The 23,161-nt window shown below is 39.3% G+C and overlaps 1 protein-coding gene across 8 annotated transcripts in view; it reads right to left on the bottom strand.

Moving 5' to 3' along the window:
- The window catches only part of BBX (BBX high mobility group box domain containing), a 256,911-nt gene extending 235,259 nt beyond the window's left edge, over positions 1-21,652 (bottom strand). For 2 of the 8 annotated variants that reach the window (XM_014562810.2, XM_014562811.2), the window contains exons 1-2: positions 21,498-21,652; positions 18,222-18,294 (exon numbers count right to left, since the gene is read on the bottom strand). The gene's annotated coding sequence lies outside the window, so the exon portion shown is untranslated. Of the gene's footprint in view, positions 1-18,221; positions 18,295-20,034; positions 20,108-20,404; positions 20,506-20,779; positions 20,820-20,973; positions 21,106-21,497 lie in introns of those variants that run through there. The other 6 variants (XM_032478453.1, XM_006188951.3, XM_032478466.1 and 3 more) reach the window with 5 other exon arrangements.
- Between the last annotated feature and the right edge of the window lie 1,509 nt (positions 21,653-23,161).

Below are 23,161 nucleotides of genomic sequence, written 5' to 3'. Positions count from 1 at the left end.
AGCGGGCAGGAAAGTTCTGGCCAGGTTAGGCATTACAGTGTGGGAAAACTGGTCACTGGCCAGTGGGACCCAAATAAAAGTAAAAGGCTAAGGATTACCTTGAGGTTTCCTGCTTAGTATTGCCACTAGAAACAATTAACGCCTTTGGGCTACTGTAAACAAACATTCTGCTTTTTACAAACCAGCAATGCTTTAAGGCTCTTTCTCCCAAACTGTGAGGAGGACTGGTAAGAGAATACATTTCAAAATCTTTGTTTGGAGCCTAGTAATTACAATCATGTCACAGAGCTGAATGAAAGACCCAGCACAACTGTGGTTTTACCTACTTAATGCATCAACACTACCTATTGGGCAAGGCTCAAACTCAACCAGGGAAGCACCACAGACTACAAAAGGGTAATGGATTTCCTGCTGAATATCCCACCAACTGCCACTCCTTAAATAAGAATGAGAAAGGTAATTAATGCTCCTGTTAAGAAAATAATTCCATGGACCAGCACAAAGATAGTGAATGCATTATTATCTTCCTAAACATGTAGGGGACTAAACCTCTACAATCCTGAGTGGCCCGAACGACTGCCCTCACATCAGACAAGATGCGTTCTGAAACCTTCTGCTTCCAACTAAACATAAGGTACTGCTCTGCTATCAGCATCCCCCCACAAAAATTAAAAGCTTTTATTTCCATTTAGCTGCCACTTAAGATTTATAAAAAGTTCATTTTTCCTTTCATTCTCTTAACTCAAGTCCTTACAGAGCATACTTTCCTCATCACAGGTTGCCAATTTTTGGTACGTTAAAAATCCCATCAAGTTGCACTTACATGATGTGACAATTAACTTTTAATGATGGATAAAAGAGGTGGATGCTTAAAGTCATTCAGCATTCTATTACTGCACCCATTTAATAAAGGAAAGCTCCTTCATAAAGGTCAAAAAATTTTCTTCTTTAATCAGAACTCTAAAAGACAGACTAACTTTGAAAATATATTAAATTGGTTGGGCTAAAAGATGTGTAATAGAATATAGAGCCTATTGTCGGTACACTGCAGAGGTAGGGTACTCCATTCCACTCCAATAGAGACAATTTTTATTATGTTTATAACTAAAAAATAATAATGATTTCATAAATAGCATTTTATATTCTAGAACTGTATTTATAGTTTTCTAGATGTGATGTTTTAATATCTGATGTCTAAAGACAATCTCTTCAGATACAATTCCCTGCAGGATCTCTAAGTACAGCTGGGTAAGTTGTGCTCTGCACAACCCTAGGAGGTGCCGTTTACACTAGAGAGCATCTATCTCTATATGTATTATGATGATTTCCTGCCAAAAGGCAGTAAAGTGTCTTGTTCAAAAAAACCAACCTATTATGACAACTTTCCAACATTTGGAACTAGACTACCTCAAGAAAAGGTGACTTTTTTCTAATTTACACAGAAAGTAGAGGAAGCCAGCAGTTGCTGAAACTACCTGGCTCTTATTCTCTGGAAATTCGAGGCTGGAGGATGGCCACTCCCCAGATGAACTCCCAGGAGCAGTGCTCTGATAAGGTATACCAGGCTTCCTCCCTGAACTGCAGAGCAGAGGTTAATTTCTTCCAAATGAAACATAAAAACACAAACCTTGACAATATTATCTAGGGTCTTAACTCACCAATGTTTAGTTACCAACATTCGAGGGAATTCGGGGAGAGTTACAAGGAATGTAGTCACTTCAGTTTCGCTATAGTAGTTTCTTAATCAGGCCACCATGAGGCGTCGCAGTACACAAAGCAGTTAAATCATTTTTCACAACTAAATCTGTTAGGGTTTTAAAACTTCTTCCTCCTGATCAACAGCTTTCATGGACAGAACAAAATCTAACAGTCCTAGAATAACTTTAAAGGCTCTTTTGCTTAAGATTAGGATGAGCTACTGTAAGGCTGGGATGGTTTTTCCTAAGACCAAACTGTAATAAACTTATGGCATTTGATAAACTGGCACGCCTTTTAACAATGTGTTATTGTTTTACAAATTCTTCCTCTGTTTTCGAAGGACACAGGGAACTAAACCAAAGCCATGTATCTGTTAGCTACCAAAATTATGTTATACTACTAAATAAATTATAAGTCAACTAGTACAATAAAAAAATGCTTTCAAAGTTAATATGCATAATGTATTGCATACAACTCTACTCTAACAATATATAACATTTTAGTTCTTCTGTCTTTTTAACCATTTATCAACAACATCACACAAAAAAAGGACACATATTCCTGCTATGAAAATGGTGCTATCAACTGACTAAAAATATTTTCTACATACTTTTGGAGCTAAGCAGATTTCTCGAGCAAAACACCAAATCAGAAGTCTTATGTCTTGGTTCTAGCTCTGCCACTCACATGGCCTGGGTCCCAGTTCCTTAATCTGGGCCTTGCTTTCTTCAAATTTAAAGTGATGGATTATAGGACTCCAAGATCATCTGCAATGTCCCTTCTAGAGCTCAAATTCTATTATTCTCTTTAAATATAAATTATCTGAATTCTAAAACTATTGTCTTTTTTATGATGCGGCACGACATTATTTTTTTTTAAACTGCAGCTATTTCACCTCTTAGAATACTTTTTTAACTTTAGAAGTTTATCATATGCTTAGAATGATTTCAGAAGTAGTTATGAATAACTCAATGTGAATATGGCAATCTGCTCGACAAAGAGACAAGAGTACTTTTATCCTGGGCCAGAACCTCAACGTTACATTTCAGTACGAGTCAAGACCAGTACAGGGCACTCTGCCGGCTGCCTCCTTGGTACAAAGGCCATGTGGGCAGCACAAGAGGCAGTGAAGGGAGTGAGCAGGAGCGTGGCCTCCTTAGACAGAACAAGCTGGAATGGAATGCCAGCTCCACTACTTACCGGAAGAATGACCTTGGGCAAGCTGCCTCTGAGACTCTGAGCCTCTGAGACTCAATTCCCTCCCCTAAAACGGAGATAATTCCTCCCTCACAGGCTGTTTCAAGGTGGAAAGAGAGGGACTACTTCAAAACTGAAGGTGAGGGGGAACTCTGTCTCATTATTCTTGTGACTTTTATTTTGCATACCCCATTTTAAAGGAAAAGCAAAGTAAAGAAAAGAAAGTTCAGAGCTTCTAACCCCTTCCATCGTTATATGCCTTCTTCAATAAACACATGCTCCGGCTTTTCTTCAAATTGCAATTCAACAAATTTCTTCTTTTGCCAGTAATACTACACCATGTCCCAGAGTTGGTATAAATATTCAAAATCAAATTATAAAAATTAAGTTGAAGTAAAAGAAACGTATAGAAATATTCTAAATAAGTTGTTTTTGTGTTAGACCTTACATCTGTTAAATAAAAATGGTTTCTGGAGCCCTAATGCAATCAATCTCTTATCATTCTCCCACAGTACAATAATTAGTAAGCCTCTTTACTCTTGGGGAACTTTGAGATAAGATTCTAACAAATAAAACTTTTCTACTATGTAAAATATTAATTGAATAATTGATCCTGTCGCAATTTTTGGATAGAAGTATCTTCTCTTGGATAGTTGGCAGCAGTGTGATACTGAATCCTCTAACTGGCCTGTGAAACGTTCCTTTCCTACAGAGTGCCAAGTTAAAATGCCTTTTAAATTTAAAAAGAAAAAAACTTTAGCACTTGCCATCACGTGTTTGAAAACACCAGTTGATATCACGTTAGAATATGAATGTGTTCCAAAAATGGGTGTAGCTCAGATATCTAGGTATCAATTCACATTTTCCAATTAATTTTCATTATAATTTCAGAAATATGTCTCACAGGAAAAAAATGGCCCCGATACATAATCCAAATCTCACTTAAGAATCCTTAATATACACTTCAAAGCACATTTTTTGTCAGTGTGTGGTCTCTATGCATTTAATTTTCCATCACAAGCTGTAAAAAAGTGAAGTCAAATGGACAGTCCTTCCACATGATCTGAGAACACTTATTTAAATACACAGATAGATTTAAATACACCACAAATTTAAGGCCCCTTTCACTGATATTTTATAGCCCATAGAGCATTAACAATTAAACAACCATATTGTGTATGCCACTGCTGTTCCAAATATTTACAATAACTTATCAGGTTGAAAATAAGTAAAAGAAAAAAAATCTTAGTTTAAATAAGATAACTTCTGCTTTGCACAGTGGGCAGTTCTCTAGAGGAATGGTCAGAATACAGGGGTTTTGTCTCAGGGGAGCCACTGCAAACTCAGTGACCTGGGTCCATGCACTTGACAACGCTGAGCCTGCTTCTTCATCTGCAAAAATGGGGTAAATGATACCCTACTATCTACTCACAACATAGTTACAAAGAGCAAATAAGATGTCAGAGAAATCACAACGTAAACTCTAGCTTCCAATAACAAATGTAAGCAATATATTACTATTGTGCTTTAAGGGTGACAAACTTGCAGTAAAGAAAGATTTGACGACTTAACAAAAAGGATGAGAGCAAATAAGTTTTCAGCCTTTACTTGGAGACTCTGCTAAAGATGCAGAAAGTCTCTCAGAAGAAATTTTTATTCAGCTCTAGGAAGCTTGGGCAGACTAAGCTGTTTTTGTAAGGGCAAAGGGGAACTTGCTGTGCTTACTACAGACATCAGAAATGCAAATTAGAGCACAGTAATTTATTAATTGTGCAGATGTGAAACTGCTTTAAATAAACATGCCCTAAATGAGACTGAACTGTAGAGGGAGTAAGGGGGTACCTGTCTTGAGTGATGCGTCAGAGCCAAAGAGGGATGCCTTGGTCTGGCCAGCTTCTAAAGGAGAGAGCTAATGCCACTGGTTGCTTCTCAGGGGAAATGTTTGTTCTCCCCATCTCCGACACCACTCAATAAAATGCATGACAGGTTTATTTTAAGACCACAAAACCAGAATTTTACCACCTCTTAAAGAGGAAGTCTGAATAAGAAAATTCCAAAAACAGGAGGTGGAAATGCAAACTATTTGTTTTATTTATTTGTAAATAAAATCAGCCCTAATTGTAATAGCATACATGAGGGTGATTCATGACATATGCCAGCTTTAGTGACAAGGGAAGAAGGTAGAGGGCGAGAGCATACAAGAAATAATTCTATCATAAACTCCATTTTCTTCATTGATAATGTGTTCATAAAAGTACGTTAATCACGACATTTAAATAAACAGCTAAGTATGATCTGGAAGCTGCGGTCACCAGAGCACCTCTGTGCCGGCAACATGACCAAGGCTTAAAAACATATCTGCATATGAGTTAATCCCAGAAACGTTGGCTTTGCTTCTCAACCAGGGCAGGATTCATTTACAGGCCTCTGATCTTTACGCTGATCCATCCTGTACACAGAGCCTCCTATACCCAGTACATAGTATAAAATAGAGCGATTCAACAAAAATTAATCAGACACCTACTATTCTATAGTCTAGGCAATGTGGGTACAAAGATGAGTAAAATCCAGATCTTATCGCTTAAAAAGGTCACAGTTTTTAAAGATCTGAGGTTACCAAAGTCATTTCTCTGAGATGTTCTTACTGACACTGTGACCCTCTCCCCACATTGCTACATTTTTTCTGCCTACTTATAGCTAGTCTATCTCCATATGCTGTCTTGCTTTCAAGGACCTCCTGGAATTTACCTTTTCATGCCTGTGGATCTATGGCCTCTGCCAGATGCCTCATGCTGAGCTACACAATGTCCACACCCCTATCTCAGTCAACTAATATTTACTGAGTCCCTACTATGTGGCAGGCACTTATACAGGCATGGGAGATACAGCAATAGACAAAAAGTGTCTCTATTCTTACCAGATCCCTCATGTTAAGCTAGACTCTTCCTCATCCCTACCAATCAGCCTAATTTGGTCCATTCGCTCTAAAGTATTTGCTGAGTTCCTACCACATTCTAAGGGCTGAGGATACAGCAGTGAGCAAAACAAAGTCCTTGATATCATGGAACTTACCTAAATTTGTTGTGGCACAGCCCAGTTTTAGTCTATGGTCTCCAAAATGGGGTTCTAACCCCAAACAAGAACAAGACATGCCCACTAGAGTAAAAAGGAAACATAATTTTTCTTTACATTCAATTTATTTTATCTCTAATAAGCTATTTATATTTTTGTTACATAAATAATATATTCATAGCTCAATATATGTAATTTATAAATAAATGTATAGATATCAAGGATACAGGCTCAAACTCTTTTACCGATGAGGATACAGCACTTTAAAAGTTCAAAGGCCTTTGGCTTGGATGACAACACAATTGGAGGGAACTGTTTGGCTGAGATGGGTTAGCCTGGGCTTTCTAGGTTCATCTACTCTCTGAGAGACTCAGGTAAGCATTTTGGCAAGGATACCTAAACATTAAGCTAAACAACCAAAGTTCATGTCCATCCTTATTTCCCCCGCTGTCTCCTAACAACCATATATTCACCACCCCTGCAACCCAAAGATATTAAAGCATCTTCACTTTCTATTCCACATCTGGTATATGTGTGTCATTACTATACTAGAAACATCCTGAAGCCAGAGCCATTACCGTTTTATTCTGCAGGCCCCAGAATTCCTAATCCAGCTTTACACATAATGGGCACCTAATAAACACATGTCGCATCAAATAAAGACACTTCAATATATGGAACCCCGAATTACCAAACAGGTATGAAAGAGGCCAATCATTTGCTTTACCAAAGATTGCTTTTCTTCATAATGATTAGTACTGCATTCCTTCACAGAGTTCCCCTACATGTACTTTACAGATCACTGATTACTATTAGGACCTGGGAATGGTAACATGTAAATCTGTAAAATCAGTATCCACTGCTAACTGAAGATCAATTAGAAATACATATGAAGCATTCTGAAATTATAATTTGCCAATAAGAATATATAGTTAGTTTTTAAAAACTAATCAAAACTTCAGGAAAACATCTTTAATAAAGGCAAGTACAAATCACCTTAATTTTTAAGACCTACACATTAGAACCTATGGTCATCTAACTGTATTTGAGATATACGTCAGGAATAATACATATGGTGACATTAAAAAAACCACACAGTAAAGAAATGAAATTCACCTGCTACAAACTGTTTCAAGATCGCAGTTCCTTATGCAGTAAACTCATCACTATGTGTGTGAGACCGAATCCTCACATGTGTAACTCTGCCCACTCAAGACCCATTCCCAAGACCTTTCAAGCTACAGAAAACTTTTGTATGGATTTACATTATTCATGCAGAGGCTATAAATAGAAAATTATTAAAATTATTTAAAAATATGGTCCTTACAACAAACTTCAACACGCTCTCTGGGATGACTAAGAATGGAAAACACCAAATAAGATAAGAATGCATATCCATGTATAAAACTTATAAAGAAGTTCATTATTACCATGAGAACTGGTAAATCAGATCTGAGTGGCTATACTTCCATGATACCGAACAGCCCCACGCCAGAGAACGGAAGAAAGACTCACAAATTATTATTCTGTGCATCTCCGTTTCTTTGCTTCTTCAATGTAAACATTGGGATCATTATCAATGTTGTGAGCTTATGAAGAAATATTTTCCCAGATCAGCTTCTTCCTTATTATTTCACTTATAAATGTATCTGTTTATTATTAAATTACCCAGGGTTGACATCTGGAACATTGTGCACAGTATTTTAGAAACAAAGTTTTAATCTAAACTGTGCTGATGTCCAGAAATGACCAGTCAAAAGAGGGCCACAAATAAAACTGGGTGAAAATGCATACATACTGAGGTGTGATAAACACAAATGTCATGATTTTAAAAAGCGATACTGAAGGTCTGACCAAGTCAAAGGGAAATCCAAAGACCAGAACCCAGACCACTAAATATAAAAGCTAACCAGGACCAAATCGTGGGGGCCCTCCAGGCCATGGCTTACTAAGCCACGAGAGAAAGCACAGCTGTAAATACAAGTTAAAAAACGCCCAGGAAAACCTGAAATCTGCTTGATGGAAGTACTGGGCATAATTTTTAATTTATAATCTCTCACAAATAAAAAAGTACATTTTCACCTCTTTAGAATCTCATGTTATGTTTAATAACTGGGCTTGAGATCTTATGAATAATGTATGTACTTCTAACTAGTATAATTTATGTAAGTAAGAGGAAGTATTAGCCATACTAGTTTATAATATTTCCATTGGAATGTGTTTGGACATAGAGTTCAAACTTACTCTATTCAGTATGCTTTTAACATGATTTGGTATACACAGAATCCTCAAACACTTCCCTTTACTTCAAAAGTGTTGTCATTACAGATTGTGACATTACCAGCAATAAATAAAAAAGGAAAAATAAGAAGAAAGTCAAAAACACTTGAATGAAACTTAACTTTCTAATACAAATTAAAACATTCATCAAAAAAAAAAAAAAAAAGTCAGGCCTTTCAAATAGACTAAAAGCCAAAAGAATGCACTAATATTTAACTAAAAGCCAAATTAGGGTTAAAAGCCTAATTTTTAATATCCACTTCAGTGCTTGGGCCAAACTAGTTTACAACCTTAACGACAATTAGGACAAATACAGTGCCAACGGAAGAAGCCCCTTCCGTATTTCAGTGTCCAGCTCCTATGCTGGAATTTGCCAGTTGTAACTCAGTACCATTTTATGCCATTTCTGTTGGAACAATTAGCAGAGACTAACTTACACATTTACATCTACTGGACTTTTCCAGCCAGTAGAACACATCTGCTTTGAGAACAAGGGCTGTTACATATCCTCAAAGTTTAAATCAGCGTCAACACAGTATAGACACTCAATCCATGAGCAGGGAATTAAATTGGTAATAGTTTTTGCTACTTGAATGTCATCTACACTTGACCAAATTATTTTATATGCAAAACATTCTTTGAACATGACCCAAGAAAACAAGTCAAAAGAAAGTTATCAGATGCCATAAAACTTACACAGTTTACCAACCCACTTGAAGGAGAACATTATGGAAGTGGTTTATTGCAGGGGGTGTAAGACAAGAAATGGAAGCCTGACACACTTTTGGTAAAGCATCATGAAGCTAGAACCGTGCAAAAGCACGCTTTTAACAAGATTATCATCCACAGAAGCTACTTTGCCAGAATAGAAAAATACTCTATTTCCATGTTTCATGGATCAGAGGAAAAGAAAAGCCATTTAAAAAGAAAGATAAACTTTTTTTATCTCCTGTATCTGAATTAGGCTCTGACTCTGCTGAATTTGCAAAGATAAAAGAATTAAATTTTAGATGAAAAAGCAACATGTTACTTTGTATTTTCTAAATGATTTGCTACTTGTATACAAATGTGTAATTTATAAAATCTCTCCTACTTATTACAGCAGAAATAAGTTTCTTACCTAAAATAAATCAAAAGAACCCATAAACCACTTTGAAAACTGGTTAACTTTTGACTGGCTCTCTAATTCATGTTTGATCATCAGAAACTGAAATGAAGTCTATGAATCTGCTTATATTTTTATATTATTTTATATTTCCACTAATATTGAATTTCTTTTCAAAACAAATGTCAGAAAACTATTTTATAACACAATCCATGTTATACTGTTAAATTCCTTTTGTAAAATACACTCACTGATTAAGTATTAAAAAGTACCGGAGGAAAAAACATCATAGAATATTCAGTTAGGAAAACAACTCTTCATAAAGAAAGAATGAATGATTGCTACTGATGTACCAGAGTAATTAATAAATAATAAAATCAGTAACTGTTGTTATTACACATTTCTATACTCGCTATACCAAACAGAAAGAAAGTTCACTAAGTAGCAATTTATATACTAAGTTTGGGGCTGGTTTTGTCTTTGACTATGACCTCATAGATGAAAACTGACAACAGGCCCCAACTCAGAGACTTTTGCATCTACCTTGTCTTGAGATTGATAGCGAACAGTGTTCCAAGACCTATCACTTCAAAATGAAGACTATTTTTCTTTGGGGAGAAGAAAAATTGGAGGGAATTCTTGGCTAGAAGTTGCTTCAAACCTTTCATTTCTAACCTTCTGGAATGTGGTCCTAAAGGCAGGTAACTACAGATCAAGCCTAGGAGACGGTGGCATTGCAGACAGGCATTCTTAGCCTGGCACAGTCACTTGCTAGCTGTGTGACCTCAGACAAATTACTTAACCTGAGACTTAGTTTCCTCATCATTAGCATTAAGGTTACCTCTCATCAGAAAGTTGTTGTGAAAAATACACGAAGTAGTAAAAATAAAACCTGTACTTCACAAGGAGGCCCTCAGTCCAAATCATCCTTCTCCTGAGGGGTACAGCTCAGTGGTAGAGCATCTGACTGCAAATTATCTACCTCCCTCCCAAAGTGAAATACTATTTGGGCAACTCTTCTAAAAACTGCCTTCAATTTTCCCTTAAATATAAATAAAACCATGTAATCATTCTACCACCTTAAAGAAATGACTAGATAAGGAATTTCTTTCCAATTTACTTTATAAAAGTGACAGGTGAATTTACTTCACACAGTCCTGCTAAATGCTCCTCGTAATCCCTTCCTGACAGTTACACTGTCGGGCTGTGTAAGTCTCAAATTCACATATCAACAACTTCATTATATGAGTAGTGATGAATACTAAAAGGACTCAAGAATTACAAACAAATCTATAAAATCAAATAACAGTAAATTTTTAAAAAGTTCAACCCCACATTCCCATCCTCAAACATTTCTAAGCAGTACTACAGACTCATGTTAGTGAATAAAATAATCAGCTGAGAGAAACAGAATAGACTGATACATAGATAAGTGGGGAAGGGAGAGAAGGAAGAGAAGAAAGAAAGAAGAAAGAGGAAAAAAACTAATAACTTCAGTAACTCAAAATATAATCCAAGTTTGACAGCTGAACGGAGAGAATTATTTTTTCATTTTGTTCCATGCTCTACCACATTCCCTTTGCAGTCAATGAGAACTCTACACTTGCGTGAGTTTTGAGAGGTGCACAAGCTGAAAAGCTCAGCAGTTTTTAATTTTTAAAGAATCAGCATGGTTAATAAGACTTCGTCTGAATTAGTCAATCTGTAGCTTTCCTACAACAAAGGATGCAGTCGTATCAATAAATAATAAAAGATGAAAAACTTTCTTTATCCGTTAACAGTTTCAACTTATACCAGATGAAACCTGATTTGTCTTACAGTAATGATAGATCAGACACAGCTACTAGTTTATTCCTAGAATGTCACATAGATTCTTCCTCACATCATACTTTTCATTTTTCTATAGTGGTTTTATAGGAAAAGTACAGATGCAAGTTCTCAACTTAGCATTTCAGCTAATTACTGAAAATAAAGATACCTAGAACCTCTATAAAACAATACAACCCAAAACACTCTCACCTGAGAGGAGACCAAATTTGCAGAAAACACTTTCTATTTTTTCTTCTCTGAAAGAAGGAAAGAAATGTGCAAGAAACAAAATAAAAAAGGAAATACAACCCCTTCATGAAACCTCTCCTAGAGTAAACCTAAAGAGTAATGAAAGTAGCCCAAATTTTGTTCACTATTATATAACAAATGTTCAACATGGTAGAAGTTCCAAACGTTATAGATATCAGTGTATTTGTTCCTTTAGTATAATTAACAACAACAAAAAAGGAATCACAAAGTCAAAGTGGATACATAAGGCTCAGCCAATCTGTGTGTGCATGTGTGTGTGTCTGTGTTTAAGCTCTCTTTACCCAGAACCGAGAACCCCTCCACCCTGCTCAATTTAGGAGGCACAAATGATATTAAGTACTACTATTTTGCTTACCTGACTTTATAAGCTCTGATACCTTCCACCTTTATATCTGAAGCCATCAGGTTTCAACAGACAGTCTGAGTTAATATAGGTTATCTTCCATAATTCATTCCCTTGCAATGAATTCAAAATGTTCAGATGATCAGTGATCAAAATTAGCAAAATGATTTTCATAGAGTAAAGGGTTAGGAGTAACAAAGAATTTTAATGTGTGGACTAAGGGAGTTAATACAATAGGAGCACAATCCTTTATTTGAAAGCCTTAGGTCCAAGTGAGCTTCAGATTTTTGTGGGCTTTAAAAAGGTCAGACAGAGCATATAGCATGTTACGTAACACTCCTAGCTAGGTCTAGGATAGCACCTCATAAACGTATTACTATTTGTACAGCAAAATACGTGACTAGTCTAGGTGGGCTTTAAAACCATTTTAAACAGGCCCTTGACAGCCTGAGTCAGGTTTTGCCACCGAGTTCTGATACCAACTTTTGGAGGAAAAAAAGCTTTCTGGTTTTTCAGAGATTTTTTAGATACAGGATTGTGACTGTATATCCAACACTACTACACATTAAGGTACAAAGACAATTTCAATATGTAGACAGTTTATTCGTTTATTAGAGATTTTTTAAAGTATGGCAAATTAAAATTTAGCCAAATAGAAAGATGTTCCTGGCAAATATAACCCTAAAAATTAGGAAATGCTAAGTTATTTAACTTTAATGTATTCAAATAAATTAAATGAAGGTTAAGACTACTTAAAAATAAATGTCTATGTTAGAGGCAATGAGTATTCAAGTAAGACAGACTGAAAACCCTGGTCCTTGCAGTCTTCTGCACTTTCTTTGCATTTAACCACATGTTGCATTTTCCTTGGCTTTTGATTTTTACATTGTTCAAGATTTCAGGGATTTGGTGTATTTCCCATTCATCTTCTCCTTAGTTTGCCCCTCTTTTATTTAAGTTCCTATTTTGTGCAGTGCAATTTGTCATGCACTCCAGATGTAATGCTTCTCAATCTTCACGCCTTGACATAAAGGTAAGTTTTAATTGGTTGTGAGGAGTGCCCCAAGTAATTAGTTATGAAAAGTTAATGTACCACAGTTTATAAAGGATTTTATGTCTATGTATGGGTGTATTCAAGGTTTTCATTGTAATACCACTCCTGCTTGTATTCTGATACACTTTCTTGATAGGGAAGAAGTGGCTTTATCACACTGTGAACTACCTATAAAACCCGCTGCATAATTTATCTATGTCTATAACCAGGGAACTCATATAATGTCCCGTGTGTAAACATCAGTCGCATGTATCTTGGTAGAAGAAAGTTTAAAAATTGATGCTCTAAGACATTCCAAAATGCATCAAAGTCACCAGAGAGAATGCCCAATGCTGTCAACTAACCACTTTGAAATATGTGTCCTGTCCTGTGTTGTCTTTTTAAAGAGGTGGGAGAATCATTGCCCAAAGCTGAAGGAGCACCATTCTTAAATGTGGCATGCCTCAGCTCTTCTTTTCTTTTTTCCTTCTGGTTATTCTTATTATTTCCTTCAGTAACAAATTGCTTGTCCAGCACCTCACATTCAATTCAAAATACACCAGTGTTTCATGATACCAGGGTTGAAAATTACTTTAGAGGAAACAAAAATTAAAAGGCACAGCCTTGAGAAATTTCAAACTTAGTGGGAGTTGGGGTGAGGTGAGATATAACTATAAACACATAAACTATTGAGTGCTGACTGTGGATAAGAGTCAACACAGACATTATTGTCTTGTGTAATTCTCATTCTGCTGCATGGTAACTATTAAGATGCCCTCTTGCACATATGATAATGGAAGTTTATTCTGAAGTGACAGGCCCAGAGTCCCTCAGCTTGTAAGTGAGAGAGGCAGCAGGAGTGGAACCCAGGGCTCTTTCGCTGCAAAGTCTCTGCTACTTGTACTGTATCTGCTACTACGGGACAACTACAGAGGGCGGTGAGAGCCCTCCAAGCATTGCAAACAGGCTAAGTAAAATACAGCCGTAGATTCTTGAAGCCAGAAGAGACCTCAGCAGTTAATGAACACTAACCCCACATTCAGTATGTGACTCCCACTCAATCTTTAGCCATCTGTTCTTTATACTAGAGTTGCTCAAAGTGTGTCAGAGGACCTCACACCTGCTTCAGAATCAGCTGCAACACTAGTTAAAATGCAGATTCCTGGGCCCTATCCCAGACACACTGAATCAGAATATGAAGATGGGGCCTCCATTTGCTGCAAGCACTCCAGACCAGTGTTTTTTAATCTGTAAGTCATAAAATGAATTTAGTGAATGACACTGTACTTTTTTTTAATAAAATGGTTTGGAACAGATTAGATTTATAAAGATAGGAACAGAAAATATCAGAGGGCATTGCTCTTAGGACCATTTCAGGAAACTTTTGTTCCAGGTTTTGTATGTGAAAAGGGATATAAAAGCTATTTCTTACCATACGTCTCAAAAACATTTGAGAAACACAGCTGCTTTAAACAACTTTTATCCGCATTCTCATTTGTCCTTTAAAGTAAGTTGTTGATCTTTTATTTAATTATTCCCTTTACAACACAAAACTTCTATGTCCTTTTCAGGATCACAGTTATTCCATTCCAGGAGTTTCTGTTTTATTTCCTGATCTTTTCACCCAAGGGCCATGTTTAACTATTGTTTTAATCATTCAATCAATTATTCTACAATATTTTTCATTTTCCTAAGATTTCATGAAATCCAACTCATTGTTACTGATTTTACTTTGTATTTTATACAACTTCTTCACTATCCAAAGTTATTTCACTGCCTATATCTTTGAACTGACTCACATATTTTAACTTATAAAGTTTATATTTTGGAAGGTGTGTCAATGCTTCATGGTCTATATTTAATCCTTTAAGTCTTTCATTCCCTTAGTCTTTCATTTTCTATTTATATATGGATAAATTTCTTTACTGGCTTGCCTTATTTTGCTTTTCCATTGTGTAATTGGTACTTATTTCAATTCTCACCTTATCTTTTTCTTTGAAAGAAAAAAAAATGATAACAATCTCCATTAATACATGAGGATTTTCTGAGTGTACCTTTACAGTTTTAAAATGATGTCCTGGCACTTCAAGGAACTGTAATTCCCTTATAAGGGATAACATGAACACATATGAATGTTGAGTGAAGCTGTACTCAAAAAGTGCTCTCCTCATGTATGACTTAAAATACAGAAATCTCTACAATTCGACACAGTATGCAACGACTGCCCTTGAGGAAGTACAAACCCACAGACTGAAATACAGTCACAGAATCTTCAAGCTGGAAGAACATCCATTCAGTCTTTAGCCTTAGTCCCTACTACCTTCAAACCAGTGTTTCTCAAAGTGTAGCCTGAGGACCAAGTGCATCTGATTCACCTGGGACACGTGATAAAAATGAAGCAGTGAAATTACAATGTTTTTATAATTTGGGCTTATTTTCATTTCATATAGAGAGGAAGGAAGCTGACTAAAAATACAGGAGAGATACCACTCAGACCTATTTTAAAAGGCCCCCTTGGTGGTAAAATGTTAAAAAACGAGGTGGGCTTCAAACTACAAGTTCAAGAAAAGTGTCTTCTTAAATTAAGCACCTGATTAAGTTTAATTTTTTTAAATATAGGGAAGCCATTGGTGGTGATGCAATATGCCAAAATTAATTGCTTATATTTAGTAATTTAGAACATTTGAACATCACAATTTTAAACATTTCTGCACTCTTGTAAGAGACGAATAATTTTAGGGATTTCCTTTAGAACAGCAAAAACAGGCACTTCCATAATGAGGCTATTTTCAAAAAGTTTTTTTAATAGGGTTAAGCTGTGAAGTCTTTATTACTTCTATTAAAGATTTCTGATATTAAAGTAATTGATATTCATAGTAAGGTCCCATTAAAAATTCGGCCCTCACTTTACTCATGTGCATTATAAAATGTAGGAAAACATAAACTTTAAGTATGCAGGCTGATGATTAATAATTAGAAATTATGTTTGCAATTTTACTAAAAATCATGGCTTATTAATACTTCAGCTGCTCAGTCAGATTTTCATGAGTTATTCCATATTATTTTAAGGCTGTTGGTTCCTTCTTTTACTAACTACATACAAAAGCCTTATCAATTACATACTTACAGCACAAGCAAATCATAATTATATTTTCATTCTAGCTTTCACAAAGCTATATTCTAAATTCAATATCTAAACAAGCCTGTTTCAATGGATTAAGTATAAAGATCAGGTCTATAAGGTCAAATGTGGTAGACACTTCTCAAGTTGTATAGCAGAGCTACACATATATTAAAAGCAGAGCTATCTCATAAATTCTTAAACCTGGAACTTTTTTTCAATTTGGATATGAAAATCAAGATGAATTTAAAAAAAGAAAAGTGACAAAATTGCAAATTTTTGTTAATATCTAAGTCTCAAGTGGAAGATTCTTCCTAAAACTGCCACAATATCTCCAAAGATGTACCACTAAGAAACAACATAGATGAACCCCCTTATCAAGTACTAGTGTTAGATGTGAAATGCAAGTTAACACTTCAGTTTCAGAACTTTAATAGAGATATGTAGAATAATAAAATAGGAAGTTTGAAAACTTGGCGATGTAGAAGCAAACTTTTACCCAAAATCTTATTTTGATAATTAAGCTTCAAATCTAATAAATATATTTTAGATGCAAATAACTGGTAATTCATTGTCAGAGACTTTTTAAAACCACTGCTGCAAGTTTCACAGTCTATAAAAACTACTCTGACTTCAAAGACCAAGACTTTTCTTGAAAATATTGTTTTAATGAAGCAGTTATTTGATATTTCAAAGAAATGCAAGAGCTCATCAGATCGCTTTTATTCTGTAAATTACTGATTCCCATTTCAAATTTTGAACTTGGTCAAATATATTTCCATGGGGAAAAAAACTAACATTAAAAGTTTGCTCCAGTGAACAAAATAATGTTCCTCACATGTATAAATGTAGTGTTCTTTAGCAATCAGGAATGCATTTTGAATACTCTTGCCATATGTTCAAAAATGAAAAACTTCTCTTGCAAACAAGCATTAAAAAAAAAAATCAAAGACACAGAAATCTATATATTTTGATTTGCACTACATTCATCTTATAGACCCAGCTCATTCTGACCACTCCAACTGGCCTGTTACGCATTCAATGTATTAGGAAGCTCTCCTAACTATCTGAAATAACATGATATTTTACATTCCCTTAAAAAATGTTGGACACAGAACTTCTTTTATTACATATCATCTAACATCTCAGCGATGTCAAAGTATATTTTGCTACCATACAGAAACTACCAGAAAGGCCTGGTTTTCAAACTGAAATTCTCTCAATACTAAGACAACCTTTTAATAGTGTACACAATATCCCAGCAAGCCAGGAAACAAAACAAACAAGATCTCTTTTCTTTTTCTTTTACGGAAAACTGAGTTCAAGTCCATTTTCATTTACGAAATACAGTCTCTGTCTTCACTATGATAATATTACAAAGCACCAAGCTGATTTACACAATTTAGAGCAACCAATTTTCTTAACATATCAGAGCACTTGAGGTGTTCCTTGCAGTGGAGGGGCAAAATTGCACATTGGTTTTCCCCAGTTCAGGCTCATCACACTGCTTTCAAAAGTTAAACCCTCAGTTTTCACCTAGACCATTACTTCTCACAAACAAACATTTTAGACACTTAACTTTCCCACATGCTATTTCATCATTTTTTCCATTTGGGAGGCATATATCTGAAAAAGGCACTTAAAAGATTTCAAAGTTGCTGTTTATTATACATACAGAATGTTAAAATGTACCCAATTTCTCCAAATACATAAATTTTGAAGAAAATAAGGATCAATTTGGAGTTATTTGCCTTTTAAATCAAGCTGGTACACTAAACACTAGATTTACTACACTGCCCAGTCCACCCTTCGGGCACCACAACTGTCACAAACAGCACAAGTTACCCAAGAAAGAGTACCTAGGAAAGAGTAAGCAAATGTCAGTGGCTGTAATTTAGAGAGGCCTTCTACACAATGGTTCCTTGGGTTTTTGATAATTCTCTCCATTCACAAGCTACAATCTTTCTACCATATTACCTAGCATTAAATTTCCTAGACCTTCAACTCTGTGTAAAATTTCATTATCAATTAAAGTGATAAAATAAGTTTTCAAATGACTCTTACTTGCAGATAAATGTGAAATGCACATTTAAACTACCTTAAAATAATAACCGCACCTGAATTCTAAGTACTAAAAATCATAAATTGACTTCTGCTACAGGAAACTCAGTGAGACAAGCTTTCTGGGGTGCTGCAACCCCAGGAAAGCATTTTCTTATGTGAACAGTAAAAAACCCTTCTGTCATTACTAATAGATGTCCAGCTTCTCTGTTTGAAGAGTTTGCATACTTACCCAGGAAGGCAAATGGAAAGTACAGGGGGGAGGAAGATGAACTGCAGCAAAGCCTTTGTCATATGATAGTGACCTATAAAGTATCAAATAAAGGTACATCATCAGTATGATAGAGCTTTACAACTGAATCCCAACTCCTACAACATCTATGAAGGAAGGACCCTGGAAACCCAGGAGTCCAGCTCCCCAACAACCCCTCCCCTCTCTTCACCCCCATCCCCACCCCCACGCTCGAACTGTGGCAATAAAGGCAAAGAAGCTCCCTGTACTCAAAGGGCAAAGACTGAGGGCAGCGCAGTTGGCATTCTAGGGTGTCTCCAGCACCCTCGCTCCCTACTCCCGGTATGCACAAGGCAGAAAGTTGATCCATTCTGCAAACCCAAAACCCATACCGCGATCATTCATCAACTTGCACAAGTGATCGCCGCCCCCAGAACAAATATACCAGTAACCAAATCATGGCAATCGATAGGCAGTCCGAGCCTCCCTGGTTCCCAGTAGCGGGCTGGAGGTAGCAGGGCGACAGCAACGAGTCCAGGTAGTGCAGCCCTCAGCCCTGCAGACCTGGGCGGCCACAGCCATCGCCCAAACGCCCGTCCGCGGTCACAATCCCCAGACTGGATATCGCAACAGAGAGGAGAAACACAGTCGCCAGAGCCCCCCGGCGTCAAGTGCAGGGCCACCAGGTCTTCGAGGTCGGGGTTGTGGTTGGGGGTAGGGAGGGCTAGGAAACGGAGAGGGAGGAAGGGAACGAGGGATCCCACCCCGGCTTTGTTGCTGGTCACCATCAAGTTTGCATCTTAGTACAAAATGTCGATCTTAAAGGCTGACAAGACAGAGGCAGAGGCAGAGGGAGAAAGAGAAAGGGAATAGAGTCCATCTTGCTTTGGGGAAGAGGGGGGAGAAAAAAAATGAAGTGCAAATCCCACACTCTGGGCGTAAAAGTCTGCTAAACACCTTTCCATAACGGAGGAGCAACGAGTGGGGTGTCCCCGTCCCCATGCCCGCTCGAACTGGCGGCGGTCTGGGCAGAAAACGCCTCCCTCTCCTCCTCTTCCTCCTCCTTCCCCTCCTCCTCCTCCCTCTCCTCCTCCTCCCGCGGGCCCCGGCGAAGATCCCGCCGCCACCGCCGCTGCCTCCGCTGCCCCCGGGGAGGCACCGCCGCCCGGCCCGGCGCTGCCATTCCGGGCTTGGACCGCGCGGCGCGCGTGGGGCCGGGAGCAGGGTGGCCGCGCGGGGACGTCCGCGCTGGGGACCCCCTGCGCCCCCTCGCCGCGGGCTGGCTACAAAAGTCGCGCGAGCAGAGGTGGCGGCGGCGCGCATAAGAGGGGGCGCGCGTGGGGCCCCACGCCGCGAGTGGGCAACCCCAGGGGATGGCGAAGACCGCCTCTCCGCGCGCGGGGAAAGTACCCCAGTCCCCCGCAGCCCGGCGTCCGCGGCCGGGAGATGAGAACTGGACGTGTCATTAGCAGGACAGGCAATGGTTTCAAAGCCCCAGGCCAATGACCATTAGCAGAGGCAGAGCTCGCTCCGTCCCCATCCCCCACCACCTCCACCCACCTTCCCCTTCTTCCCCCCCCCCACCTCCACCCCACCTCGCGAAACTTTTCAACGAGATCCACCTGGACTAATTTGTCCTCAGACAGTTAAAATACTGACTAGACCCTACACACCAGGAGGGAAGGGGAATGCACGCTTTATTTTCTTTCTACAGAAAGGAAAGCAAAAAATAGCTTCTCTCTCCGTCTCTCCCTCTCCCCCCCCCCTCTGTCGTACATGTTGTGTCTTAGCTTTTTGCATCGTTTCGTTTTACCTTCCTCATTTAGCTGAAATGATCGCGGATATTTCACACATAAACGTGTTCCATTTTCTTGGATTCAGGGTCCCTGTAAATTACAGGACTCGGGTTTGGTCTCAGTTACGTTAAGTTTCATACAATACCAAAAAATAGAAAAATAATAATAAATTTCTGAGGGTGAGCGAGCGAGACGAGGTGGAGGAGGAAAAGAAACCTCGAGTCTGATTTCTGTAATCTACTAGCGACCCAGATCGCAGCAAATAACAGTGTAACACGAGTGTGGCTTAAGAGGGCTGGGGAGCTCTTTCTAGAGGCATCGACCCCATCCCCGGATAAAGGATCTGCAAGTTTTCTGTCATCGCGACCATGCAATGCCATAACTTACCTTCAGAAATAAGACTTTAAACAGCCAAGGCCTTCCTCCTCCCCTCCACCACCACCCCCAGCTTCGCTCTCTCCACCTTAAACTTATTGACACAACATAATCCCACATTCAAGCAAAATCCTGACACAGCCTCCCTCCTCCTCTTCCCCCTCCTCTCTTCCCTCCCGTTCTCTCGTTCTCTCTCTCTCTGGTGCTCGCTCGCTCGCTCTCTCCCGTCCCCCCCCCCCCCGCCGGCTTTCCCTCCCTCTTCTCTCTCCCCTTCTCCCTCGCCCTCTTCCCCCTCTCCCCCATTCTTCCTCCTAGCCACTCTGGCACTAAAACAGCACTTTCTCTACTCGCCGCGCATTTGGTTAGGGGTGGGGGGTGAGAGGGCACCGATCTGCGGGGCCGGAACACCCAAATCCCAACTCTCCAGATGAACGAGCAACTGGGCTGCTGTTCCCGGTCACCGACGCACACGAAACGTTCAATAAATCCACTGAGGGCTGGCTCCTCGTACCTTCCTCCCCTGCCCCGACTCCCCAGGCCCCACCTCCCCGTCAGCCGAGCCCAAGCTGGGCTCCACGTACTTTCGCCGAGATGAAGTTTGGGGCTCCCCGGGCGGCCACGAGCCGCCCGCCGGCGTGAGGGCTCTGTTGTTGTTTTCCTCGGGCTGCTCCTGCCCGCGCCCCGGCTCCCGTGCCCCTCTCGGGCGGCGCTGCCTGTGTGCCGAGAGGTGCTGGTTGCAAACGCAGCCTGGCACCGGCTGGCCTACTACTCCCCAGCCCGGCCCCCAGCCTCCCGCCCCAGGGCACTGCCTCCGCGCCCCCCGCCCCCCGCCGGCGCGGCGGCCGCGACCCTCGCCCCCGACCTCTCCCGACCCAAAGTTTTGGCGGAGGGGGAAAGTGCCCGGGGAGCGGGCCGGCTGGCGGCGGCTCCGGACGCGCGGGGTTCCCTCCGTCTTCCTCAAGTCCAGCCTACCGGCTGCCGCCGCCGCCGCCGCTGCTCCTGCCGCGGAGTCCTTGGGGCTGCAGCCCGGCGGCTCGCAAGTGAGTAGGAAAACAGAAAGTGCGGGGAGAGCGCCCGGGAAGGGCTGGGGATGGGGGGCGCTTACCTCGCGGGCTCGCGGGGCGTGAGGGCGTGTGTGTGGCTCGCCCTCAGCGGCCAGTCAGGGGTTCTCTATGGGAAAGTGGAGAGGAGCTCGCGGAGCCGCTCTGCCTCCGCTTCACTGTACACTGCTCCACATACAGTACATGCAACCCGGAGAGACTGAAAACACTCATTTTATATAAGGCAGCCTGCCATTGGCCCGCGCCGTGACGGACAGGCCACGCGGCCAAACAGAAGGCCCGTTACACCCAAACACACGCACACATACACACATTTTACAGAGACACACAAAGATCATCACATTTTCTATTTTCTAATGTTCGGGACCTGTAGACAGTGGGAGAAGACAGGTAGAGAGGCCCAGCAGAGTGGGTTGAGGAGGAAAGACCCTCTCTGCACCAAGTTTCAAGGCTTGAAACTGGTGTCCTTTTGACTTGGGAGGGTTATAGTAATAAACTACAACTCCACTGGATATGGAAGTAGGGGTTTTTGGTTTTTTTTTTTAAATCGTGGCCGTGTGGTGCCCCATGGAAGAGGCATGCATTGTGTCATGATTTTACAGTCTGACCTGGCTAACAAGTGGCCACGAAAGGCTTTTATCAGCATGGATATCTTTGGGTCAATGGGTTAGCGATCACATAGGCCAAAGGAGTGCAAGATAAGTTTATTAGGACTAAAATGCATTGAAGTTGTTAGTGCTTCATTTGTAGGTAAATTGAGAAAAATCAATACAACAATACACAGAAACAAGGATAAATATTTGGTTGAACTAGCCAATCTACTTTTGGCTGGTCAGAGGACTGCAAATCAACTGTGTGGGCACACAAACTGTGCTGTACAGTAGAATAAGTTATGAAAGATTAGCTATTGACCCCTTTCCTTAAAAACAGGCCTTTTGAATCCATATGTGTAAGATTTATAATTTTCATACTATATATGATATTTACTTTATATATTTCACATAATATGTGAACATCACGTGTTGGGTGACTTTGGGAGATGGTGAACCCAAGGGCTGTTCTTTCTGATTTTTTTTCTTTATGATGCCCTTTTGACAAATTATGTTTGACAGTCCTATATAAACAAGTCAACAGGTTGCTAGGAAAAAGCCATAGCTGGAAACTAAGAGGAATAGATTCTAGACCCTACTCTTAAAACTCACTAAACGATCTTGAGCAACTCATTTAGCCCCTTTGATGCTCAGATTTGGGTTGGGGTTTTGTTTTCATTTTTTCTTTTAAGCTTAAAATAAGAAGCTTCCCCCAGTTTCCCTTCATTAAATGTTTATTCAGCATCTACTGTGTACCAGACATTACCATAGGCCCTAGATGTTTTCTTAAGGTTCTTTCTGATTTAAGTCTGCGAATTATTCTTAAACATAAACATTTTGAAGATTAAATAAACATTACGATTTTATGGCCTAGATGTGTAGCTTTAAAACTTAAAGGAAAGCTGGATAAGAGAACTTAATTCAAATCCCCGTTTATTTCCTTGATGTTATCTTGAGGTTTTTCTCTCACATCCATAAAGTTACCAAATAAGTGTGTTTGTAAGTGAAAGACGGAATGGGAAACAGATACAGAGAATACTTAAGTTTATGAAGTTTAGAAAACAAATAGTGGTATTTAAAAATGTGATGTTTTGTTTATTTTTTAGAGGAAAATAATT

Source organism: Camelus ferus, chromosome 1 (assembly GCF_009834535.1).
Source record: "Camelus ferus isolate YT-003-E chromosome 1, BCGSAC_Cfer_1.0, whole genome shotgun sequence".
Classification (NCBI taxonomy): Eukaryota; Metazoa; Chordata; class Mammalia; order Artiodactyla; family Camelidae; genus Camelus; species Camelus ferus.
Note: the sequence above shows the minus strand (reverse complement) of the source record. Positions and strands in the feature narration are given on the sequence as shown.